General features: G+C 37.9%; 1 protein-coding gene across 3 annotated transcripts in view; it reads right to left on the bottom strand.

Moving 5' to 3' along the window:
* LOC309843543 (uncharacterized protein) overlaps positions 1-18,912 on the bottom strand; it is a 367,442-nt gene that overhangs the window by 121,930 nt on the left and 226,600 nt on the right. The window contains exon 1 of one of the 3 annotated variants that reach the window (XR_014300199.1): positions 6,278-6,333. The exons of the other annotated variants lie outside the window; for them this stretch is intronic. The gene's annotated coding sequence lies outside the window, so the exon portion shown is untranslated. Of the gene's footprint in view, positions 1-6,277; positions 6,334-18,912 lie in introns of those variants that run through there. 3 annotated transcript variants of the gene reach the window in all.

The following is an 18,912-nucleotide window of genomic DNA, read 5'->3' as shown; positions in this document are numbered from 1 at the left end:
GCGTTCAGTGTCAGTCCTGGGTCAGTTCACCTTTGGATCCCTACCCTGCCTTTCTCTTGCTCTCTGTCCTAAAGAGAGGCCATCCTTGCAGTTTGCATTCACCAGGCTTTCGGTCAGAAGACCCTCAGCTGGGTTGGGCCAGTTGAAAGCAATGGTGAGAAACTGGTGTTGGGGAGGGAAAGAAAAGCCAGAGACGTGCCCCTCCTTCTATGCTGCTGCTGTCTCTGACAGCTGCTGTCTCTTTCCCTTGGCTTTAGCACCTGCCAGACAGGCTCTCCTGGATTTTATCTTCCACTCAGTGACCCAATGATCGGAGTCTCTGGGCTCCAATAATACTGCCTCTGGCTTTTGTCTCTCCAGCAGGGTACCGCTGGTAGCACCCTTTGTTTTTCCCAATTTCTGGGTTGCTTCATTGTCCTCTCTTTCGTTAAATGGAAGCCAATTTCCTGTATTAAATGCCCTATCTTAAATACGTTGAGTGTTTTCTATTTTCCTCATTGGTCCCTGACTAATTAATACTCTATATTCCGCTGTTATGCTTATTTGCATATTTGTTTCATTCTATTACTCTTTGAAATTAGTGCCTGTAACACCTGGCACCGTGCCTAGCACAAAGTAAATGTCTCACAAATTTGTGGAATCCCATTTCTAAAGGGAGTTTTGTGAGGTTTAATATTTAATGGGAAATTAGAATGGAATCAAGAATCTTAATTAGGGACATAGTCATTCACAGTAACCTTAAAAGCAGCTATTAAAACTATCCAATAATGACTTATCTCATTGTGACACTGACTGAGGGGAAGACCACAGCATTCCTGACCTACTCTCACACAAACTACCAAAAATCCTCTTAGAATTAATAGCAGTCATAACCCTTTTCATAGGTGAAAATGCAGCCCTCTTACCAGAACAGTAACATAACAATTGTAATGGCCTGTAATTTATACCATGATTGGTAAAACGCAGGCATTCTGTGATGGTTTCCATGGCTACGTGCATAGAGAGAGGAGCGAGATTAGAGATGAAAATAAGCTATGACTGAACTGTAAGAAGTATCAAGAGTAACTCCGAGAATGAGGGGGAAGTGTTTTTAAAAAATGAAGTGTTACGATTGAAACCACATAATAAAATATGTGGTTGTTATTACAACCTGACAGTGATGTGATTAACTGAGAAATACTATCAAAGTGAAAAGAAATGAGTTACTTCAATGCAAGGGAAAGATAACTCCACACAGAAAGCCACTAGAGCCCGATACTCGGCAGCACTCCCATGTGGAAAGACAGCTTCCCTGCTCTCAAGACCCCACAAACGCACTCTGATGCTGTTGATTCAGCAAGCGATGACCCTAGAACATTCCGTGGCGATTGTTGTAAACCTGAGAAACTGAAGGTCAGTTTCCACAAGCAGATGATGATGAACTCTAAATAAGAAGGAGCGGGGGATGGTCGCATTTAGCTGCCTCCCGCATTTCCACCAACAATCCACAATTCACACAACATTAAAAAATTGCATGTGGGGCTCAAGTGGGTGAAGCCTCTGATTTTGGCTCACATCCCGATCTCAGGGTTCTGGGATCAAGCCCTGCATCGAGCTCTCTGCTCAGCTTGCTTCCTCCTCTCCCTCTCTGCCTACTTGTGATCTCTCTGTCAAATAAATAAACCATTCCCTAGTCCACTTCCTTCCCCATTTTCTAAGGAATCTGACACAAAACTATTGCAAATGATATTAAATTTGACCTTTCACCTTAGTATCTAAGATGCTATCAGTAAGGACACTCCAAGGCCAGGGGCCTAACCAGCACTTTAAAGACAATCACATGACTCAAGCCCCACATCCACTTCCAGGTTGTGGCAGATGGAGAAAGGCGAGTAAAAGAACTCTAATCTACAAGCTAACAGAGGGCAAAGGCATCCTAGAAAATGCCGGTTAATCCAAAAGAAAGTTAAAAAAAAAAAAAAAAAAGAACGCATGAGAGAAACAGAAAATAAACACTAAAATAAGTAATGTAAACTCAAATATATGCTCTTCTTACAAAAGAACTTAAATATAAGAACACAAAGAGGTTGAAAATAAGGGAAATGCCATACAAGCATAAACAAATGATACCTGGGGTTCTCCTATTAATGGGAAACAAAATAGATAGGCACTACTAGAGATATTTTTAAAAAGGACATTTCATAATGATAAAGCTGTTAATCCATAAGAAGTAAAACCATCCCAAACCTGTAAGTACCTTGTAATGTGATCTCAAAATACGTGAAGTCAATATTGACAAAAATACAAGGAGAAATGGAAAGAACAGTTGTGGTAGGAGTTTCAATCATTTCTCTCGGTAACTGCTACAACCAGCAAACAAAATATCAAGAGAAATACAGGTTTTAAGAACGCAATTAATAAAATTGGCCATAGAACTCTAAAATAATACTGCAGAATATATATTCTTTTCAGATACTTGTAGAGCGTTTATAAAACTTGACCTTATGCTAGGCCATAAAGGAAGTCTCCACAAATTTTAAGGATTAAAAACACATTCTGTATGTTGGCACCAAAACTTGTGAAGTGCTTGAAAAGCAAGGAACATTCCAGAACAAATTCTTTCATCGTGAATCAGTTTAACACCGTCTTCAACGCTTTGAAAGCCAGCCCACAACTTTCCCTTCAGCAAGGCTTGGGGAATCTGAACACTGTTGAGACTGAGGAGGTCCCTTGCAGCTCCACATCGAAGCCACCAGCTTCCATATCGTGGTATTTGTCCCCTTCACAGCCTGTCTTCCATCCTTTACATCAGTGCTTTTCTCTTTTCTCTACGTCCGCACCCCCGGTCTTCTGCATCTGGAGAGATTTCTCTCTGCTCTGCCATCCTGTCTCTAGCCTCGGAAATGGGGATGCTTTACCTTCAGTGAAGACCCCGATGGCCTCAAGTGCGGCTTCCCTCATCTCTCCTTCCTCACTTTGAGTCTTTCATAGCTGAAAACCTGAGCGCCTCACATGGATTTCTCTCTGCTCTCTTGACGTGCCATCAGGCTAAGAGCCCAGGCTTCCTTGGGTGAATTTCTCTCTGCATTCCTGCTGGGCCCTCACCTTCAAAGGGGAGCTGCTTTTTATCTCAGAGAATCTCTGCATGGCAGAGAACATAGATCCCAGCACTCTTCCTTGGTTCCCAGCCTTTGGTGTATTACTCCCGAGTCTTTGGGACAGTTTATAGGAAAAAGTTGGGAGGTGGGTACAGATTTAGTCTGTGGCTGGACTCCCCATAATTCTAATCTGTCATGTAGTCTTCATGTGGTCTTTAAAACTTGTTTTAAGATTTGGCAGATTTCTCTTTAACCCTATCTAGGACAGATTCTTTTCAGTCCATCATTCCACCTGAAATGAGAACTGCGCGGACGGTCTTCTCTCTCATGTGGTCCTTACCATTCTCTGGAATTCTGACCAGCTAAGTTTCTTTGTGTTTTCAACTCTCAGAAGAATTTCTTTAATTATTTTATAGTTTGTTTAGCTTGTTTAGCTCTTAGACTAAGAGTGACAGAATCTTGAGAATTTTGAAAACAGCCAGACGTGGAAGTAACTTTCCTATCTCTTTTTCATCTTTCAGTTCAAATTATTTGCTTAACGTCCTTCCATTGGATGTCTTCTTTAATAAACTTGATGATTAGGAGAATTTACAATATTATTTAATTTCCAAAATTAAGTGCATTATCTGGTATTAAAATATATAGAATATAAACTCATTTCACAAAAATACATGTAAGGAATGTTGAAGGACAGAAATCATGAAGATAAAAACAGAATTTAATAAAATAAAAAACACATACAATAGGGAAACAAAAAGGTAAAATTTGGTTCTCTGAAGAGACTAATAAATCTGGCAAGTCATCTAGTTAAACTAAAGAGGAAATAAAGCAGGAATATCAGGAGTGAGAAAGGAGACAAGCCAAGAAACAGTAAAAATAAAAAATTATAATTTGACATTTGAAGGACTTATACCAAAATTTACAAAATTTAGATGAACTGACCATATTTTAGAAAAACAAAACCTACCAAAACTGAAACAAAAAGAAAAATAGAAATCTGAAGTCTTATATCTATCATATCCTACTCTGTAAGTAGTTCTTCCACAAAAACACTTTAACCAAGATTGTTTCAGTGGTGAATTTTTTAAGTGACTGAAGGGGTATAAAATAGTTTAATATAAAATATTCCAAAGATTGGGGCGCCTGGGTGGCTCAGTGGGTTAAGCCGCTGCCTTCGGCTCGGGTCATGATTTCAGGGTCCTGGGATCGAGTCCCGCATCGGGCTCTCTGCTCAGCAGGGAGCCTGCTTCCCTATCTCTCTCTCTCTCTGGCTGCCTCTCCATCTACTTGTGATTTCTCTCTGTCAAATTAATAAATAAAATCTTTAAAAAAAAATATTCCAAAGACAAAACAAGAAAAAAATTACAAGTTGTTCTGTGAATCCAGAAAAACGTTAACATCCAAACTTGAAAAGAGCATTAGAAGAAAGAAAAATTAGAGGACAATCTTTCTCATGAATAAAATTGAGAAAAAAAATACTAAATAAAATATTAGCAAATAAGAAATAATGGATCCCAAGATCATGGTCTCAGAATGTTATCAGCAAGTATACATGGCTTCCCCATTTCCCCCTCAGGCTAGAGATCACAAGATTCCTCTTTGGAAAAAGCATAAACCAAAATATGCCAAAAATTTAGTATTCCCACCCAAAAGGCTGACTTAATCACATAATCATACAGTGAAACCCATGAGCAGATAAGTTCTGCCAGGCACATGAAACTTTTATGCAGTTTTTAAAAAATCTCACTTTTAAATTTAAATGAACAACAAAGAAATCACCAAGTAGGTGATTTCACCAAGTAGGAAGAAAGCCACAAAAGCAAATAGAGGAAAAGCAAAGAGAAATAAGAGGAAATAAGGATAATGCAGGAAGCGGAATAAAATTTAGTAAGGAACTATAATTAATATTGAGGAAACTTTTGTTTCTAAAATAACAATAATTTCAAGAATAATAAATAACTTGGAAATGAAAACATGTCAATTGGAAAATTAATGACAAGTTTGGAACAGTGAGGAAAAGCTCCAAAAAAAAATTTTTTTAAATGATACAAATATTGAGAAAAGAAAATTAGGAAGTTAAAAAATCCCTACAGAAAGCCCAATATCTAAATAACATTATACAGCAAGTTACTAATAATTTACTTGTTATCTACTAAAACATAAAGTAGAAAACAAGAAATTAAGTATGAAACAACAGAAAAAAAGAAAAAAATCTCCTAAATCAATTGTCTAGCATAATAAATACAAATCTGAAAAATCTAGACCAATACTTATAATCACAGAAATGCAGAGCTCAAAGGATAAAGAAAAGATAATAAAGGGATAGACAGGGAAAAAAAAACAAACAAACAAACAAAAAAAAAAACAAAAAAAAAAAACAGCTCCCTTTCACTTATTCCTAGGAAATCTACTGAAGGATATGCTCCAACAAAATGCATATGTAAACAAAAAGGGAGATGTGGGATCCTATAAGTGTAGACGATAATGAAGAGAAACCCCAGAATAATAAACATGCAGCAGTCCTGGACAGCAAAAAGTTGGACCAAACAGTAGGGTGTTGTTGGATGCAAGTGTCCTGAAAGCAAAAAGATAAATCATGTGATGTGTTTGGCCTTTTAGGAAATAGTATTGAATGGTTACAGATCTCTGGGTTTACTTGAGAAGAATTAGAAAAATAAATGGAAAGGTTAGGCAATTATTAACTCTCAAACCTAAAGTTATATGATTTAAAAAATCAATTATAATATACTCCTTGGCTACTGTAAGCAATATTTTCCTACTTTCAATGATGCATACTCTAATCTTTAATTGAGAATTCTAATATGGGGTCTCTGGGTGGCTCGGTTAGTTAAGCTTCTGCCTATGGCTCAGGTCATGATTCCAGGGTCCCGAGATCCAGTCCTGAGACAAGCTCTCTGCTCAGGGGGGAGCCTGCTTCTCCCTCTCCCTCTACCTGCCACTCACCTTGCTTATGCGCTCTCTGTCAAATAAACAAATAAAATGTTCTTTTGAAAAAAGAATTCTAACATAGCAGTTTTGTGAGAATAAAAGGAATTAAGAACATAGGGTAGACAGTTTCTATGATGTAAGAAGTATCTCTGAATTGTAGCCACAAGCCAGTACATAATATCTAAACCATAGAAATTAAAAAAAAAAAAAAAAGTAGCCATGGTAGAGGGTGAATTCCCTGGGAAGCTAACTTTGAGATGGAAATCAGCTCATAGCTCATTAAGGATCACTCTTGGGCTTAACACCTACAGAAAGGAAAGGAGAACGGGGTTAGGCAAAAGGAAAAACTAAGCAGCGAAGCATTTTCAATCTAACATCGCAGCTGACCCTGCTCTGTAAATGCGATGACCTCTCAGAGCAGACAGTCTGGAGGTAGCATGGTCCTTTAGAACAGCCCCAAGGCAGAGGTCAGGGAGTGGAGAAATTAAGACGTTCATAACCATCTATCCTCCTGGTCCTACCCTGAACATTAATCAGCGGATGCAGACCAACCAAGGAAGGGATTCTGACCTTAGGGGAGGTAGCTTTCTTAACAGGGGCAATTTCTGGAAGAGGTTGTCGATGGAGGGCTGTCTGCCAGGGGCATGTGCAACATCTGAATAACAAACCCTTTATTTAAGAAGGGGGACCTGCACAGCACGTCACGGCTTCCACCAAAGCAGTGTAAGTCTATTATTGAAAACAGAGCAGCAAATACCAAACGCAGACGCTATATGAGGGAAAGTAGTTGTCTCTGAGAAGCTGGTCTTGTGATATGGAGAATGGTTGAAGAGTAACACCGTGTCTCATTTTAAGCCTACTGGTACTGTTTGATTGTTTTCACTCTGTTGTTTATTAGTTGACAAAGAAAAAAATAATAATTTTTAACAGCAGAAAACAAAAAAAAAATGTAAATGAAAATATATACATATAAGGATAGATAAGAGAAAATACTTCAGATTTCATTTTTATGTTAAGGTGGTAAGAATATAGTTATATACATCTTAAAGAAATATGAATATATATGAATAGAAGTAGAATATAGATAAGCTCCCAATGTTCAAACTTTCTATAGTCATTTACTATTTTTTTAATTTAAACAGGTAACAAATTACAAATACATTCGAGAAATATACATCTATATATCTTCACCTATATACACATTGCTAATCATGAGAAATCATGTTGAATGTATTAATGTATATGTATGTACGCATCTGTCTACCTGCCTAATATGTCTATCCATCGATCTACCATCTGTCTATCTGTGACAGATCATGGTAAGCTGGAGATCAGGTAACCCAGGGAGACAGGAAATCTATTTTACCTTTACCAACAGAAAGAGGTAAAATACTCTGAATTAAGTCATTACCAGAAGTTCTGCCTTTGCCACTTAGCAAATTCCTATCAAGGTCAAACATTACAAAAAAAAAAAAAAATATTTCTCTTCCAAAGCGTTCAGGTACATTCCTCTTTTCTTCATCCAGGTATGATCTCTTTGTCCTTCACAATCAACACAGAATGTAGCAGGCTGATAATTAGAGCTTCCAAAACTTGCTTGATTAAAAATAAATAATTTTTAAAAGAAAAACAAAAACTTGACACGTACTTGTTAAAAATGCAGATTCTCTAGCCCTTGCCCTAAAGTGCCTGATTCAGTCCCTCTGATACTAGGGCTATAAATCTATATTTTAAGAAATTCTCCAGCTGATTTTTTTTATAGTTAGAAGTGTTTCATAAACACTGCTATGGTATAAAAAGCAAATGCTTTAGAAGATGAGAGATTCCAGGTCTAGTCATAGCCAGAACTACTAGCTGTGTGAGAACACACTAAAACATCCCCAATTCCTCGATTTTCTCTTAAGTCTAACTGAATGCATTAAATAACATGTATTGGGACCTAGCACAGTACCCAGCACTAAATAGTACATGGCAATCGTTGGCCTTCTCCATGTCCACTCCCCCTTTATCACTTACCATCTCACTTCACACGCAGATGCCTGTAATTGCTGGATTACGAAATCCACAGACAGACACCACACTTTCATTCTTGGATCTCCAGCCCCTACAGCTGTAACTGGCACACGGTGCTCCCAAACCACTTATGGGACTGATGGCTTTGGGACAACCCCTTAATCACCAGTGACAGTTTTTTGCCCAGATTTACCACCTTGTCCAAACACTTCTCGTTACTTCCACTCCCCGCAGGTTGTATGTAGCAATGTATATTCCTTATAATAAAAAGGAAAAGAAAACAGATCAAACCATGCTCTTGTGACAAAAGTTAAATTGGTGGTTAGAGTTAGAGCACAATTAGAATGAAGTTTGAAGGAACAAAGGGAGTCTGCAATGATTTTCTGTAATTGCTTATTTGTGCCATGTAACTGTGTGGATTTCATTGTTTTAATCTGCCATGTTTCTTAGTAACAAGTACACTTAGGTAGGCATTTAGACTTTTTCTAGAATACAAATGATCATCAGTCTCCGTTTAACTTGGTTCCCTGCTGAAGGTGATAAAGGCAGCTCATTTTTTTCTTCCTAATAAAGAAGTTCCTTTCACTGTTTCAAAGTTTTCTTGTGATCTTGAAGGTACAGCCAAATGATAGGATTCAGATGATAACATGAAGACCGGTAAAAATCAATGAAAACTACTTCTCAAGGAACGTGCATTCCATTCTTTAGGGGCAAAAAACACATTTTTAGGGAAGTAAAAATGAACTTGTTTATTACTTATTAGCTTCTGGCAGATGTAGGAGGATTACTTGATAGTTTTGAGTTTTCATACATGGAAATGAAAACGAAGTGTTCTGCTAAGAATGACGTGTTCACAAATGTATTCTCATAACCACCTCCCACTTCAGGAAGCTCTTGAAGGAAGGATCAGAAAGTCCAATACTGCAGCCTCACGTTCACACAAACAGCTGTTCCGTTTACTAACTCATTCCATCGATCGCTGATGAACCTCATTAATAACCCATTTTCCCTGGTACTTTTCCTTAGATTTTCTTAGATTTCTTAGATTTTGCATAGCACAATACTAAGATCCTAAGATCTTTATTATATTAGAGATCTAATACCCTAGATCTCTAAGAGTCCATGAATTTGAAGCCCAATCCCACCATTTAATGCAGTGAGTTTGGACAGTATTTAATGTCTCAAATCAGTTTATTTATGAGTGAAGTAAAATACCTTATCAGTGTCATAGAATTGCTTTAAGAATTAGGTTAGATAATGAATTCAGAGCACTCCCACCGCCTGGGTTATTATTATTAATTACATTAGGGTAAAACTCCAGGGAATTAGCAAATCAATGGTTAGTTGTTGATGTGCCTTCCCCATCGTCTAAATTTCCACGTGCGAATTCTTAGGTACTGCTTCCTATTTTACAATCTCTGTAGTAAATCATTATATTTCCTTTATACAACAAAGCCTTAAGGTAGATAATCTCAAATCATGGAAGTCAGAAAACTGAAGCTCAAAGAAATGAAACATCTGGTGCAGAGACAGCAACTCCTAGGCAGCGAGGATGCAGAGTCCTTTCCAGAGGTTTTCCCTAAACCCCCACTTTCACGACACCCTGCTTAGTGCAACCAGACTGAGAACAGGTAGGACACCAGCACAAACTAAATCTATCTCGGTTTAGAATTAGAGAAAAACAAATCATACTAAGATGAAACAACTTCCATAAAGCTTCAAAGAAATGCCGCCTCAAAGACTTGATTAAACTCTGATGTATCAGCTCCTTGAGTTTTTTGCACTGCTTTCGAAAGCTTGCCCTTGATTTGTAACTAAGAAATAGCAACCGACTGCTTTATAAACCCATGTCACGAGCCACTGACTGACTTTCAGGGGACTTTTCCTTCATTTGTTTTTGCTTTTCCTGAAAAAACAAATGCCAATAGCAATATTCTGCTAATATTTTTTAAGCAAAGAATTTTAGTTTCATGGTAGAATACTCTTGTGACTGAGGATTTTACTGCAAAAACTGTAAATCTAATTACAATTATAATGAATGTTATCTCATGATGCAGAAGTTTCTTGTTTCTTTGTTTTGACTTCTGCATGTATTATAGGCACATTTATTACTGCATCCCAGATAACAAAAGCAGCACAGAAAGGGTAAGTGACTTGATGAAATAGTTAACAGTACCAGCCCTAACATTCCTGTACCTAAAAACAGACATGATAAACAGCAGCCCTGTGCTTTGGTTTTAGATCCTCAAATATACCTGAGACATTTGGGAATATCTGCTTAATCTGCCTTCATTCTAACATTAAAATCTGTTCTCTGAAATAAATAACTTAACAATGTTATATATAGTCTGGGTCCAAGTATAACCTCAAGAGCACATGCCTTTCTTTCACTAGATTAAACAAAATATATTAATTCAGCTTTCTAAGGCATATCCTTCTTTTTTTTAATATTTTATTTCTTTTCAGAGCAACAGTATTCATTGTTTTTGCACCACACCCAGTGCTCCATGCAATCCGTGCCCTCCCTAATACCCACCACCTGGTACCCCAACCTCCCACCCCCCCATCCCTTCAAAGCCCTCAGATTGTTTTTCAGAGTCCATAGTCTCTCATGGTTCACCTCCCCTTCCAATTTCCCTCAACTCCTTTCTCCTCTCCATCTCCCCTTGTCCGCCATGCTATTTGTTATGCTCCACAGATAAATGAAACCATATAATAATTGACTCTCTCTGCTTGACTTATTTCACTCAGCATAATCTCTTCCAGTCCCGTCCATGTTGCTACAAAAGTTGGGTATTCATCCTTTCTGATGGAGGCATAATACTCCATAGTGTATATGGACCACATCTTCCTTATCCATTCGTCCGTTGAAGGGCATCTTGGTTCTTTCCACAGTTTGGTGACCGTGGCCATTGCTGCTATAAACATCAGGGTACAGATGGCCCTTCTTTTCACTACATCTGTATCTTTGGGGTAAATACCTAGGAGTGCAATTGCAGGGTCATAGGGAAGCTCTATTTTTAATCTCTTGAGGAATCTCCACACTGTTCTCCAAAGAGGCTGCACCAACTTACATTCCCACCAACAGTGTAAGAGGGTTCCCCTTTCTCCACATCCTCTCCAACACATGTTGTTTCCTGTCTTGTTAATTTTGGCCATTCTAACTGTGTAAGGTGGTATCTCAATGTGGTTTTAATTTGAATCTCCCTGATGGCTAGTGATGATGAACATTTTTTCATGTGTCTGATAGCCATTTGTATGTCTTCATTGGAGAAGTGTCTGTTCATATCTTCTGCCCATTTTTTTATATGATTGTCTGTTTTGTGTGTGTTGAGTTTGAGGAGTTCTTTACAGATCTTGGATATCAACCTGTCTGTACTGTCATTTGCAAATATCTTCTCCCATTCTGTGGGTTGCCTCTTTGTTGTTTTTTTTTTTAATTTTTTATATTTTATAAACATATATTTTTATCCCCAGGGGTACAAGTCTGTGAATTGCCAGGTTTACACACTTCACAGCACTCACCAAAGCACATACCCTCCCCAATGTCCATAACCCCACCCCCCTTCTCCCAACCCCCTCCCCCCAGCAACCCTCAGTTTGTTTTGTGAGATTAAGAGTCACTTATGGTTTGTCTCCCTCCCAATCCCATCTTGTTTCATTGATTCTTCTCCTACTTAAGCCCCCATGTTGCATCACCACTTCCTCATATCACGGAGATCATATGATAGTTGTCTTTCTCTGCTTGACTTATTTCGCTAAGCATGGATAAAGAAGATGTCCTATATATACACAATGGAATACTATGCAGCCATCAAAAGAAATGAAATCTTGCCATTTGCGACAACATGGATGGAACTAGAGCGTATCATGCCTCTTTGTTTTGTTGACTGTTTCCTTTGCTGTGCAGAAGCTTTTGATCTTGATGAAGTCCCAAAAGTTCATTTTTGCTTTTGTTAAGGCATATACGTCTATAAGAAAAGGGTGCTTATCACAATTACATATGTTAGGAAATACTTTTTAAAAATTCAAAGTGTGTCATAAAAGGATCACTTAAGACAAATTCTGTTCCCTAATCATGCAAAATGAATCAATCAGCCTCGTGTTTTCATAATACCTCAATGAAATTTTAACAAAAATGCTATAATGTACATTGGTACTTGGTACCATTGCATACAACTGCATGCAAAGATTGTCTTTGCTTATAAATGTTTTAGCCTAAAATAAAATGTACATTTTTTATTCATTGATCAAGGAAGCTTAACGAAACAAATAAATAAGAAAAAATCATTAATAAAATACTAGCACATTTAAAACCATAATTAAATGCTGAGACAACAAATATTTCCATTACCACAGAAACATTAGAAAACTGAGAATGGACTAGTTCCCAGTAAGAACTCCAGAGCTCCAGATGTCTTTTGGCAGACATGGCAATCATAACCTCCTAAAATGATTGGGTTAAAAGGTACTTCAGAAGCCACTGAACCACTCACTCGCTATGTGATGTTCTCCAAGATAGGCTTCAGTTTAATGCCTCCTCTTCATTCAACCCCATAGCCAATCCGCCCTGTCATCCTATCCTAAAAGTGTATATCTTCTTTTTTTTTTTCCTTTCATTTGTTAATGCCCTAAGTTAAGACCTTTCACCTGATTTCTGAATCTGGAAATAGTCTCCAAGTTGGTTCCTGCTTTGCATTTTGTCCCTGAAAGAATCACACTCCTGCTTTCTGAACATCTCACTGATCTCTTAAGGAATGCCCCATTAATTGTTGGGTCCTGACCTTGAAGATCCCCAGATGAAATCTCAAACTGGCCTCCAAACTTATAGGACAGGAAGAGACCAAGAAAGAGGGAAGCCACTGCAGATGGGCAGGTGGTAGGTTTAATTAGTAAGGAAACTGACACACAAGGGCTGTCTTTGGTGGCAGCAAGATGAGTAGGTTCCATACCCCAGCAAGATTTATAATTAAGTTTATACAGAGACTTTAACTGGGTTTAGTCATGAGTACCATTTAGACATTCTCAAGGCTCCATCCTTGAAACAGCTCCCACTGTGGGAATGGTGGGCATCCTTAGAACAGATCCCACTGTGGGAATGGTGGGCAGCAAGTGCATTTCAAGGAGGGGTGGGGGATGAGGAGCCTCTGATTGCATGGTGTTAGCTCCCAGGTCAACCAGCTGTCTGGTCCTAATGATGACCTCCTCCAACAAGTACAGAGCAAGAGAATGGAGAATCTGGTAAGAGTGAAATTTAAATAAAGAATCTATGAACCTAAAATCAATAGAGGAAGAAAAGGCTGTTAAGTGGGGTGGGTGCACATCTCATTGAGAGAGACATAGTGGGAGAAATTGTTTCATGACCTTCTCCAACACTAATCAACAGTGTCTTTTATTTTTTCCCTGAATTCAACACCCTTCACAAGTTACCTCCAACCTACATTTGCTTTCCTTATTTCCACTCATATAAAATTGTTCTTTGTAATTCAAAATACAGGACTCTTCCATACATCCCAAACATTCTGTCCTTACTCTCCTGCATGCCTATAGTTCTCTTTGTCTAGAAGTAGCATAGCCTCTTTTGGTTTGCCTATTAAAATATTACCTATTTTAATGACATCCACTATTTTTGTTCATCTGGCATACATTCCCCCTTCTTCTATTCATGGCATCCGAAGTGCACTTTGCATTTCTAGCCCCCAGGACAGAATCTTGAAAGGCTGTTAATCTCTGCCTTGTCTTACCCTGGCTAGGGAGACCTAGGTTGGAGAGATGCTCTACTTTTGGAATTACACCAGGATTAAAATTTGCTGGATATTGGACATCACTAGGAAAACTTCATGAAATCATGGCTCATTGATTCCTGACTTTTAGATAGGTGGAACTATTCTGGTTCCTGTCTTTTGAAAGTTATCTTTTCAACATATTCTTCATTTCTGTAAATCATCTTGGTTTTAATAGCAAATTATTTAAGAAAATAAGCAGAATCATGTGGCTGACTGGAAGCCAAGAAATTCTAACCATTAAATCCTGCTGGACACTACTCAAATAACCCCTCAGTAAAGATATTTATGAACCTGAAAACGAAATTTAATGTTTCACCTGTAGTTCACAGTTCAGCAACATCAGCATCATCTAAGAACTCATTAGAAATGCAAATTCTTGCACCCCACCTCAAGATTTACTGAATCAGAAGTCCTAGTAGTACAGCTTAGAAATCTATGTGCCCTATAGAATGTAGCACATTGCTTCCCTCTAATATTGTGCCTTCAGTTACAATCAGTTGTGTTTTATCAGTTTTCTCCTGTGTTCTATACCTCAACATTACATATTCTTCTCTGCATCTCCAATAACATCCAGTACAGTATTCTACATTATAGAAGGAGCTCAACAAATACTTGTCACACTAAATTAAACAGGTCTATTCAATAGTGGCAGCAAAAAGCAGCTATTATCATTCACCTTATTTTCACCCTTCATATTTCTGTATAACAAAATATACAAACATTTATCTTTCAATTGCACACTCACCCCCAAACTATTTGGAGCATAAATAATTAATTATTTGTACATATAAAAGAGTCAAAAAGAGATAATGTTTTCAATGTAAATTAAACTCATATTTAACAGTTTCTCTAAAACTTTTCTTTGAAATAGAGAAAGAAATTTGTCATTCAAGTCTTTTACCCTAACTATATTAATAATAGTTCTGTTTACTTGAATTCCTTTCCTTCTTGTTGACCATAAATATACTATTTACCTACTGCAATGAATATATGTCACAGGTTTTGATTACCTGTCTTCTATGGATTCCCAAACTAATAAATAATAAAATTTTCATATCTGCAATCTCTTCCATACACCTCAAAGGCTAATCGAGGCATTTGCAGAGTGGGAAAGAGGTGTCACAGGTGACCAGATGGTTAAGGTGACCAAATATTCAACTCTAGCATTATCTGAATTTTCTGCTTTCATCGGTTTTTTGTTTATGTTCAACTCCACCTGAATCTAAGCCTAAAAATAATTGATGGCATAAGTTTATTGTTTTTAAAATAAACTATATTCTCATGTTTAAAATATTTTCCTTGGAATACCTGGTGGCTTAGTCGGTTAAGCAACCGACTCTTGATTTCGGGTCAGCTCATGATCTCAGGGGTGTGAGACGGAGCCCATGGTCAGGCTCCGCACTCAGAGTGGAGTCCCCTGAGATTCTCTCTCTCTCTCCCTCTGCCCCTCCCCCTGCTTGCATGTTTTCTTTCTCTTTCTCAAATACATAAATAAATCCTTAAAATAAATGATAATAAAATAAATTTCTCTTAGTTAAGTCTGAGATTCTGAGCTTGGTATCAGAGTGATGGCCAGCTTGGAGCTTATTTCTGTTTTAACAGTGTTAACTCAAACTTCTTATATGTCTAGGTAGAACAATTCTTTGCAGAGCAAACTTACAGTAATACAAACAAATTTCTTTAACTGCTCACATACAACTTTGTAACAATTTGGGACTTCAAAATATCATCAGACCCACTCCCAAACTATCTGCACTTCTCAACGACTTGCATCTCACAAAAGCAAGTGCCAAATGCATGAGAAGACACTTTCTTGCCCAGTCACTTTATATATTTATAGAATAAAATCTATTAGTTTGGCTAAATAGCATTATTGATTATATCACAATTATTGATTCCAGTAAATCAATTCCTTTCTTGTTGAACTTTTTTCTATTAATTTAGCCATTGCTTTCTAATTATTTTTTAACTGTACCTAGCAATAATTTGGCCCCAGACTTACCACAGAAATACATGTCATCTTGGCTTTATCGAATGCAGCATATAATCCATCTTAATTATCTCTTATACTTACTTGAGAATTCAGGAGAGAATAGAATTCAAGATTGAAAATAATTTTTGTCCAGATATTCAAAAATGTTTTCTTATTTGTCTTCTAGCTTCTGGTGGTTTCTGTGAAGCCCAGTGATATTCTGATTTTCAATCTAGTCTGATTCCCAAACCTTTGGAGTTTTTATATATAAGGTTAGAGGTGAAGGGAAGGGGCTGCCCGTGAGTATTCCTCACTGGACGATCAGCTCAAACCCCACTTGTCTCCTTGGGGGACCGTGCCACAAAATCCTATTTGGACCAATACTTTGACTTCTTCATGGATGTGAAGAGTGGCTGATGGCATTCTGGTGGTTGAGTAAGTGCAGGAGCTGTGGCTGCACCAGCGTTCACCATCATTTTCTATACAGTCCCTCCCCTCCACTTTCAGAGATTCTCATGACCTTGATTATGCAACAGTTTGGGCTTAGTATCCCCCCATTAGAAAACTCCTGGCAAAGTCAAGGAGATTAAATACCTAAAATACTTGGACCAGGTAGGAAATCTGAGAGCCTAACTACTTCTTATACAAACTTTGAACTGACCCGTGCACTCCACTATAAAGATATCCTGAGCCTTTCTAGTTCTCTAGAAATACAAATCCTTTTGCTTTCTATTTTTCCTCCAGCCTGAATGTTGTTTCCTCCTGCCTGCCAAGACACTAACAATTGCTCCATCTGCTTTCAGTTTCCTAAAATTTTGTTGACATCTCTATATTGCTACCATCACAATTCTCCCCTTACCTGGGCCTTAGAGTGTTTATCTTTTTTTAAAATTATTTTGATGTCATATTAATGTGGTTTGGAAACAGCCAAAAAAAATTTTTTTTGCTTAATCTGCCATGTTTAATTTAAAGTCTCAAAAGGTAATTTAAATACTAAAAAAATTCAATCGTATAATGTAGCAGTTACAAGTATGAGCCCTGGATTGAGATGGGTATAAGTCAAAACCCTATGACATACTAACTTACTTACTGATAGAGCTGTGTACCAATTTCTCTGAGATTATTTTCAGATCTAAGAACTCAAAGACTTTTAATAATTAAATGAGAAAATACATCTAAACAATATAGTATAATGTCTAGAAAAGGCTTAGTGAACGTTCCTGAGAAACACCATCATATATTCATATACGTAAGTAACATATTTTCAGCATTTCCTTTATGCTTAGCAACTCTGATCTCTTACACACCTTATAACCAATCTATGAACTCAGCCTATCAATTCTTCCTCCCAAATATGTCTCCATGTGGCCATCTTTCTTAAACTTTGCAAAGTGACATCCCTTCATGGAGATTAACATCCCCTCCTCTGGGGGAGTCTCTCGTGAACCACTGGTCCTCTCAAATCAGTAGTCCATACAGCAGCCCGAGTGATGGTGTTTTTTTTTTTTTTTTTTAAGATTTCATTTATTTATTTGACAGGTAGGCAGAGAGGCAGGCAGAGAGAGAGGAGGAAGCAGGCTCCCTGCTGAGCAGAGAGCCCGATGCGGGGCTCAATCCCAGGACCCTGACATCATGACCTGAGCCGAAGGCAGAGGCTTAACCCACTGAGCCACCCAGGTGCCCCCTGAGTGGCAGAATCATGCCCAAATGCCTTGTCATAGTCTAAGGAGGACTGGACGACAATCTCTGCCTGCCTTGCCCTCTTTCCTTCTCGCTCACTGTGCTCCCCATATTCTGAGCTACTGCTACTTCTTCAGATACGCTAAGGTCTTCACAGGCGAGGGAACTCTGCCCACATTTTCTCTGCCCAGACAACTCTTGCCCCTGTTATTTCTTATGACCAACTGCACTGAATCCGTCTGGTCTCTGTCTACACATCACCTTTCAGAGAGCCCATCCCTGACCACACACCCTGAAATACGTCCTCATTCCCATTCTCACTCTGCTTATTTTCTCAGCCACACCCCCTTTTCATTGCCTTTATTGCAACTAATACTGGTTTATTTATTACTCTATTAAGTCATGTGCCTTATTTTCTAGAAATAATAAATCATATTGGGATATTTGGTGACTTGGGTCAATAATAGATAATGTTGTTCCCGTAATGCCTACTCTTGCCTCATCGGCTCTCCAGATACCACACACGAGGTCTATCTTTTTATCACCAGTTTTGGTGATATCTTCCTGCATCCACCCCTCCCTGTTTTATCCACCAATACAGATTCTCAGATGTCCACTGGAAGATAAACTTCAGGCGCTGATGTTTTGTTATATAATATACCATTAGGTGCTAAAGTTTTGTTATGTAATAGACCTTAAGGACAAGTTTGCAAGGGATATAATTAGAGCGTGTGTTTTAATTAGATTCCACTTTATCATACATGAGAGTGACATATGCTATTACTGGAAGTACTGAAATAAGTAAATAAGTAAAAATCAAATGACTAAGAAAACTATTAAGAATACAAACTGTATTTTGTGCATACTGAAGAGTAAGGCTTCTTATACAAGATCACATTCCTGGAAAGAAATTGATTATTGTGTTCAGTCATTGCAGAGTGGCTGCATTTCCCATAACTAGTCATTATTGCCTTCATTTATAATGATCACATACTGAAAGACCACATATTCACTGAATTGCTTTTTGAATGTTTCTACACAAAGAATCTAAGATCTGAGGCTAAGATTGAGTGATACAAACTAGACACGCTAGACAGGATCGGAAAAAAGCCTCAAAACTACATGTCCAGTTTAAAAGTTCATTTTCCTTCCTTCCTCCTTCCTTCTTCCTCTCTGTTACGGATTCGAAGGAGTCACCACGGAGAGTAACTAGAGCCTACGAAATGGTTTCCAAAGTTCTTGTTTCTTATTTTGGTCTACGGGTTCATATTTAAATTAGTTACCATGCATGGGCATGGTTACTGTGTTTTACAGCCTGGTATTTATTACCTAATTAATTAAAAAAACTATGCTAATAAAAGATAATTGTAAGTGAATTGAAGACTTTTCAGAAAAAAGTAAAACAGATTTTCATGACATAACACCAAGGATGAAA

Source organism: Mustela nivalis (assembly GCF_964662115.1).
Source record: "Mustela nivalis genome assembly, chromosome: 11".
In the NCBI taxonomy this organism is placed as follows: Eukaryota; Metazoa; Chordata; class Mammalia; order Carnivora; family Mustelidae; genus Mustela; species Mustela nivalis.
Note: the sequence above shows the minus strand (reverse complement) of the source record. Positions and strands in the feature narration are given on the sequence as shown.